We start from the raw sequence: 7493 nt of genomic DNA on the forward strand, positions 1-7493 counted from the left end.
TTGAAACAGCCCAACAATGGTGCTCTTGGAGCTCACAAGTCAGCTCCAAGGTACAGACTTTAGGGAGAACGAAAATGGAGCAACAAGGTGAGTTCTTTCCTCACCAAGGAAGCTACTTGAAGCCTCTACCACCAAACTCAAGGCTCCTACACCACACAACACAAACTCAGCCCCACACCTTCACCCAAAACAGCTCTCTCAACTCAGAAAAAGACCAACAAAGCAGTCCCAAAGCTAGCTCTCACCCTCACCAAGTGTTTAGAAAGAAGGAACAAGCATCAAAGGTGATAACTTGGCCAAGAAATAAAGGGAAGAGCAATGGAGCACTATTCTGATCAGCCTCCACCAACAACTCACGCTGGAAATTCTATTTTCTAGGGCATTGTGCCATTAGTAAGTGTATATATAGCCACTTAACAATTAAACTTGCAGTATTAGCTTTAATTTCTACGCTTATCATTTTAATCTCAAACTCAGGATTATGAAACTACTTAATTTTCTAAGATTTTTCATATTTTTATTATATTTTTCGGAGCACCTTTCCGGTACGCGCTTTTCATAGCCAGTATCAGTTTCTGACAAAAGTTCTCATTATTTGGACTTGAAACTCGTTTTACAAGTCCTATATATTATTCTAGTAATTATCATGCACTTATTTTAATTTTCCGGGATACTTTTTCGGTACACATTTATACCGACTAGCAGAACCGGTTTCTGCACTTTTCTTCCGAAAAGAGACTTTCAGCATTCTAAATCACTCACTATAATTATTAGAGCCTCATAATAATTATTAGGGTCAATTATGGAATCATTTCCTAATTTTGCATAATTAATTAATTAAATACCTTATTTAACGGTGCGGGTTCTTACAACTCCCTTGACTCCAACAGGTACTTAGTGCAGAACCTTAAAATGAACGAGGTGGTCCCTTATTCCTAAAGAAACCAGCACTACTGTTTCCACAGTACTGCCTTCCCCCTCTGGTTAAGCTGTCTGAAATCCCTTCCTTATGGAAGATCCTTTCTCAGTATGTGTTCGATTTCTAAAGATATACAATGAAGATAACACACTTAACCAGAGAAACACAAAAGTTGTAATACAAGAGTTTCGAAAATAACTTTTTAAGAACTTTGCAATTTTTCCATTCCACAGATAATTTAGCCCATGGCTACTAGTTTAAACATAATTATTCCAAACTGAAGTCCCATTGACCCGAGATTCAGTTCAGAGATAACGAGTGGAAAGGAGAGAAATAACACTTGTATTTAAATGAAAACAAATTGATTACAACAAAATGAAAAGTGGAGAAGATGGTTGTTGCTCGTGAGGAGTCTCAAGTGGGTGATACAGAAAGTAGAAGAAGTGTTGTCACTTAACTAAAGTTAAAACTGTACAAATAAAAACTACGAAAATAAACTAAGTGATCTCTTCTTAAGGAATTCAATCCCTTAGGAATTCGATGGATGTATTCGTGCTGGAACGTCCTATTTATAGGTAGAAGAGTGAATGGAAAACTTGTAAATCCCTTGGAGTTGGTTTCTTGACTGCATGAAAGGGTCGGTGTGAACAGTGCTTTGTGGGGCGCACGTGGCTGGATGGGACGGTTTTTGCTGAGATTTGTCTTTCCTTCTGAACCTCGCATGCCTTGCTTTCCTTTTCGGTCAATAGGAACCGTTTATTCCTTGTTGTGAACCTTTCTCCTTGGTTGAGTGTTGCCCACTTGTGCTTAATTGGAAACTTCTTTTCACCGTTTCCTAAAAAGTGGTCAGAAAGATTGAGTGAGTGAAGCAGGTGTATTTAATGCCCCAAATCCGTTCCCCTTTTTATATATTTTCCAAAGATTACGTCACCTTCCGTTCCCCGCTGTGTTTTCTGATAAAGATATAAAACATGTGTTTTTAGTGCTAAAGTTGCTCATCAGGTGAGGGAACATATGATATTTTGCCATCAAAATGGGCTTAGATGAGCACGGATTTCTGTCCCATCAACCATCATTGTCTGCCCATGAGCGTTGTATCTCATCCCTATCAAAAGAAGATACAAGAAGTGAAAGGGTCAAGACTCTGAGAAAGCATTCTACCGTCAAAGATCTTTCGCAATTATGGACAAAGGTATGTTTATGTGAAACTCATAAATTCTAAAGATCATTTTCATGTTCTTGATCTGATTGTTATAGAGCATGATGTTCTTGATTAAAGCTCACATATGTGGTATCAGAGCATGTGTTTAAGAATTTATGTTTTTCCATATATAATTATGAATGAATTCTTAATTCATGAAAAGTAAGGGTTTTTTGAAAATTCTCGATCACCATGACTGTTGATTCCTCTGGATTTTGTTATTGAAAATTCTTATTGGAATGGAATGGGATGGGACATTAGGTAGTACCATGACTTCTATTCAAAATCCTTATTTTCTCGACTTGGTTATGAGAAACGAAATCCATGTTTTGTTATTTAATAATGTCCAAGTACTGTTGATATTGCAATGCCATTCGATATTCCTTCTGGACTAGGGCGAGGGATCGCGCGAGAATGGCGCTGACCCGCGCCATTTCTCTGAAATTCTCACTGGATCGCCGCTCGGGAATGGCGCTGACCCACACCAATTCTCTGGTCCTTGTACTGACAATGCCTGTCACTGTCACATGTTTATTTCATTTTATGAATTATTGGAAAACACGAAAGGACATTGATATATATATATGAAAGTTGGACAAAGTTTTGGAATTAAATATGGTAGATTTGTTAGTCACCAAAGTGGCCAAATCTTGAAGAGTTATTTAAATTTCAAATATTATGATTTTGTTTTCAATTACCATGACTGTGATGCTATGAATAGTATGAAATAATTGTTCATGTTGTGGTATATTGAAGTTCATTATTATAGGACAGTTAGGGATCAACCCAAAGGATGATTATTTGTTTTATAGTAAATGAACATGGACGTTGGTATTATTGGTATACTTCTTTTTATTTGGACATCCAAAGATGACAAATATTTCTAGTTGGGGTATGCATCATTGCCAAATTATATGAAATTTCAAATAGCATCATTATGGTTAATGTTGTATGTTAATGGATCCCCAAAGGTGAACATTAATATGCATTGAAGTTAGTATATTTGAATCTGTGAAGTATGTTAGTATGTGATATGTATGACTCAAAGCATTAATGTTTTAAATGTTATTCCTCGCAGTACCTGTTGCTACACATTCCATGTTCTCAACTGTTGCAGTTTTTAATGGGCTGAACTTCTCTGAATGGAAAGAGCAAATCCAATTTTACCTTAGGGTAATGGATATGGATTTGGCTCTCAGAAAAGAGATACCTGGTGTTGTTACTCCTGAAAGCACTGAGGATGAAAGAAACCATTTTAAGAACTGGGAAAGATCCAATAGATTAAGTTTGATGTACATGAAAATGAGCATTGCAAGCAACATTAAGTCAGCTCTTCCACAAGATGAAAGTGCCCAAGAAATGTTGAAACTTGTGGAAGAACGCTCCCAAACTGCTGATAAGTCTCTTGCTGGGACACTTATGAGTACACTGACCACCATGAAATTTGATGGTTCGCGTACTATGCATGAGCATGTTATTGATATGACAAGCATTGCGGAAAAGTTGAAATCATTGGGAATGACTGTGGATGAAAATTTCCTGGTGCAGTTCGTATTGAACTCATTACCGTCTGAGTATGGTCCTTTCCAAATGAACTATAATACCATGAAAGATAAATGGAATGTGCATGAATTGCACAGTATGCTAGTTCAAGAGGAAACCAGAATCAAGAATCATGGAGCTCATTCCATCAATTATGTGAAGCATCAAAGAGCTTAAAAGAATAATGCTAAGAAGCATGAGAAGAAAGGAGGAGGATGACCCCTTAAGATGAATGAGTCATCTTCTTCTAAAATCCACAAAAAGGAACATAATGCAAAGAGAAGCCATTTCTGTAAAAAGGAGGGGCATTTCAAAAAGGATTGCCTGAAACGTAAGGCTTGGTTCGAAAAGAAAGGTAAGCCTACTGCTTATGTATGTTATGAATCAAACTTGTCTGAAGTTCCTTATAATACTTGGTGGACTGATTCTGTTTGTACTACTCATGTTTCTAATACAATGCAGGGATTCCTTATGACCCAAACCACAAGGCCAAATGAAAAGTTTGTCTTTATGGGCAATAGAGTGAAAGTTCCGGTAGAAGTTGTTGGGACGTACCGTTTGATTCTCGACAGTGGATTTCATTTGGACTTATGTGAAACTCTTTATGTCCCTAGTATATCTAGGAATTTAGTTTCAATTTCCAAACTTGATGTTGCTGGATACTCTTTTAAATTTGGTAGTGGTAGTTTCAATTTGTACAAGCACAATCATTTGATTGGAAATGGTACTTTATGTGATGGATTGTATAAATTATGTCTTGATAATCTTTATGCTGAAACGCTTATGACTCAGCATCATAATATTGGTACTAAACGTGCCTTAATTAATGAATGTTCTGCTTACTTGTGGCACAAACGTTTGGGACACATTTCCAAAGAAAGAATGAAAAGATTGGTGAAGAATGAAATCCTTCCGGATTTAGATTTTACTGATTTGAATGTTTGTGTGGATTGTATTAAAGGAAAACAAACAAAACACACAAAGAAAGGAGCCACAAGAAGCACTCAGCTTCTTGAAATTATACACACTGATGTATGTGGTCCGTTTGATGTTAATGCTTTCAATAAAGAAAAATACTTTATCACCTTCATTGATGATTATTCACGTTATGGTTATGTCTATTTGTTGCATGATAAGTCTCAAGCTGCAAATGCTTTAGAGATTTATATTAATGAAGTTGAAAGGCAATTAGATAGAAAGGTGAAAATTGTCAGGTCTGATAGGGGTGGCGAGTATTATGGAAGGTATGATGAAAGTGGACAACATTCGGACCCATTTGCTAAATTCCTGAAAAAGCGTGGTATTTGTGCTCAATACACAATGCCCGGTACACCACAACAAAATGGTGTATCAGAAAGGCTTAATAGGACCTTATTAGATATGGTTAGGAGTATGTTAAGCAATTCTGCTTTACCCGTTTCATTGTGGACTTACGCTCTAAAAACTGCCATGTACGTATTAAACAGGGTTCCTAGTAAGTCAGTTCCAAAGACTCCTTTTGAACTTTGGACTGGAAGGAAACCTAGCATAAGACACCTGCATGTTTGGGGTTGTAAGGCAGAGATTAGACACTACAATCCGCAAGAAAAGAAACTAGATGCAAGGACAATCAGTGGTTATTTCATTGGTTATCCAGAAAAGTCGAAAGGGTATAGATTTTATTGTCCTTATCATACTACGAGGATTATTGAATCTGGAAATGCATGGTTCATTGAGAATGGTGAAGTTAGTGGGAGTGAAATACCACGTAAAGTGGATATTCATGAAGTGAGAATACAAAGTCCCATTGACTTGTAACTCTAGCAAAGTTGTTGTTCCTCATGTTATTGAACCAATCAATAATAATGAAGGACGAGTTGATGATCCCACTAATCATGATGGAATTATTGTTGATGAACCAAGTGAACCCATAGTAGAAGAACCACAACAAATAACATTAAGAAGATCTCAAAGAGAAAAGAGATCTGCCATTCCTAATGATTATGTGGTATATCTACAAGAGTCTGAATTTGACATGGGCATTCAGGATGATCCAGTTACGTTTTCACAAGCCATGAATGGTGATAATGGTGATAAGTGGTTAGATGCCATGAAAGATGAGTTGAAATCTATGGAACAAAATAAGGTTTGGGATCTTGTTGAGTTACCAGAAGGGTGCAAGAGAGTTGGTTGTAAATGGGTCTTTAAAACCAAACGTGACTCTCATGGTAACTTGGAACGTCACAAGGCCAAACTAGTTGCAAAAGGATTCACTCAGAAAGATGGCATTGACTATAAAGAAACTTTTTCACCAGTTTCAAAGAAAGATTCTCTAAGAATCATTATGGCATTAGTGGCTCATTATGATCTAGAGTTACACCAGATGGATGTGAAAACTGCCTTTTTAAATGGGAATTTAGATGAAGATGTGTACATGGACCAACCAATGGGGTTCATAGAAAAGGGTAAATAGCACATGATGTGCAAACTTAAAAAATCAATATACGGACTTAAACAAGCTTCAAGACAATGGTACCTTAAGTTTAATGATACTGTTGTTTCTTTTAGATTTAAAGAAAACATTGTTGATCGATGTATATATCTAAAGATCAGTGGGAGCAAGTTTATATTATTGATTCTGTATGTTGATGATATTTTGCTTGCAACTAACGATCTTGGTCTTTTAAATGAGACTAAGAAGTTTCTCTCTAGTAATGAAGACATTATTGTTGGACATAATGTGTACTTCCTATTAAAGTATCATGTTAGGAAGAAGAGTCAATATAGTAGTACATGGAAGGGACTATGCCAACTTGATAGCATAGAACCGCCATGACTCATGTTGGTTTTATTTCTAATAATGAATTTATGATGAGATTAATGTATGGAACCTTTAGCCTAGTAAATGCGCATTATAATGAATTTTTATTAAATCATGAAGGGACACCTCATGACATGTGGGAGAATGTAAAACCTTATTTGTCTCGTGTATAACTTTAAGTGTTATTTGATTTAATTAATAAAAGGGCATAATGGTAATTGACTGCTAAGGAAGTTATTCAAAAGAATAACTGTTGATAGGTGCAGTTTTTTTAAGAGGAGTGGGCAGTTTTCTTATAAATGGGGTCTAGAAAACTGATTACCATCATTGTCTGCCCATGAGCGTTGTATCACATCCCTATCAGAAGAAGATACAAGAAGTGAAAGGGTCAAGACTCTGAGAAAGCATTCTACCGTCAAAGATCTTCCGCAATTATGAACAAAGGTATGTTTATGTGAAACTCATAAATTCTAAAAATCCTTTTCATGTTCTTGATCTGATTGTTATAGAGCATGATGTTATTGATTAAAGCTCACACAGTGGGATCCACAACTTTAATTTTTTTTATCTACTCTCTCTCCCTTATGATCTATCATTTTCTCTCACTTAAAATAATACAACTCTACATTTTTTAAAATGACACACATTTTTTCCTTCTTTGTTTACGTTGAAATATGTATGCTTATAGACTTAAGTTGCAATGATTGATGCAATTATAGTAGAGAAATACATTGGTGTCACATACCAACAAGTGGGAATGTATAGTTGACAACTTGTGAGAGATGCCTCACCGTGTTTGACCTCAGTACACATACAGTTCAACTTAGTGCACATATAATAGATTTATCTCGGGTCCAAAAAGGGGCCATATAGTAGCGTTAGCGTATTCTAAACTTAGTGATTCTTTTATGGGAAAAATTACTCTTATGCAATATAAGAATAGTTTTATCTTCAATAAATCATCGAAAATAGTGACACTCTTTTTTTTTTTTTTTAAATGGTGGATCTCATCACATGTGTGTCTACAACAC

The sequence above is a fragment of the Gastrolobium bilobum genome, unplaced genomic scaffold, assembly GCF_033153095.1.
Source record: "Gastrolobium bilobum isolate Gb01-03AN ecotype WA unplaced genomic scaffold, APGP_CSIRO_Gbil_v1 utg20712, whole genome shotgun sequence".
In the NCBI taxonomy this organism is placed as follows: Eukaryota; Viridiplantae; Streptophyta; class Magnoliopsida; order Fabales; family Fabaceae; genus Gastrolobium; species Gastrolobium bilobum.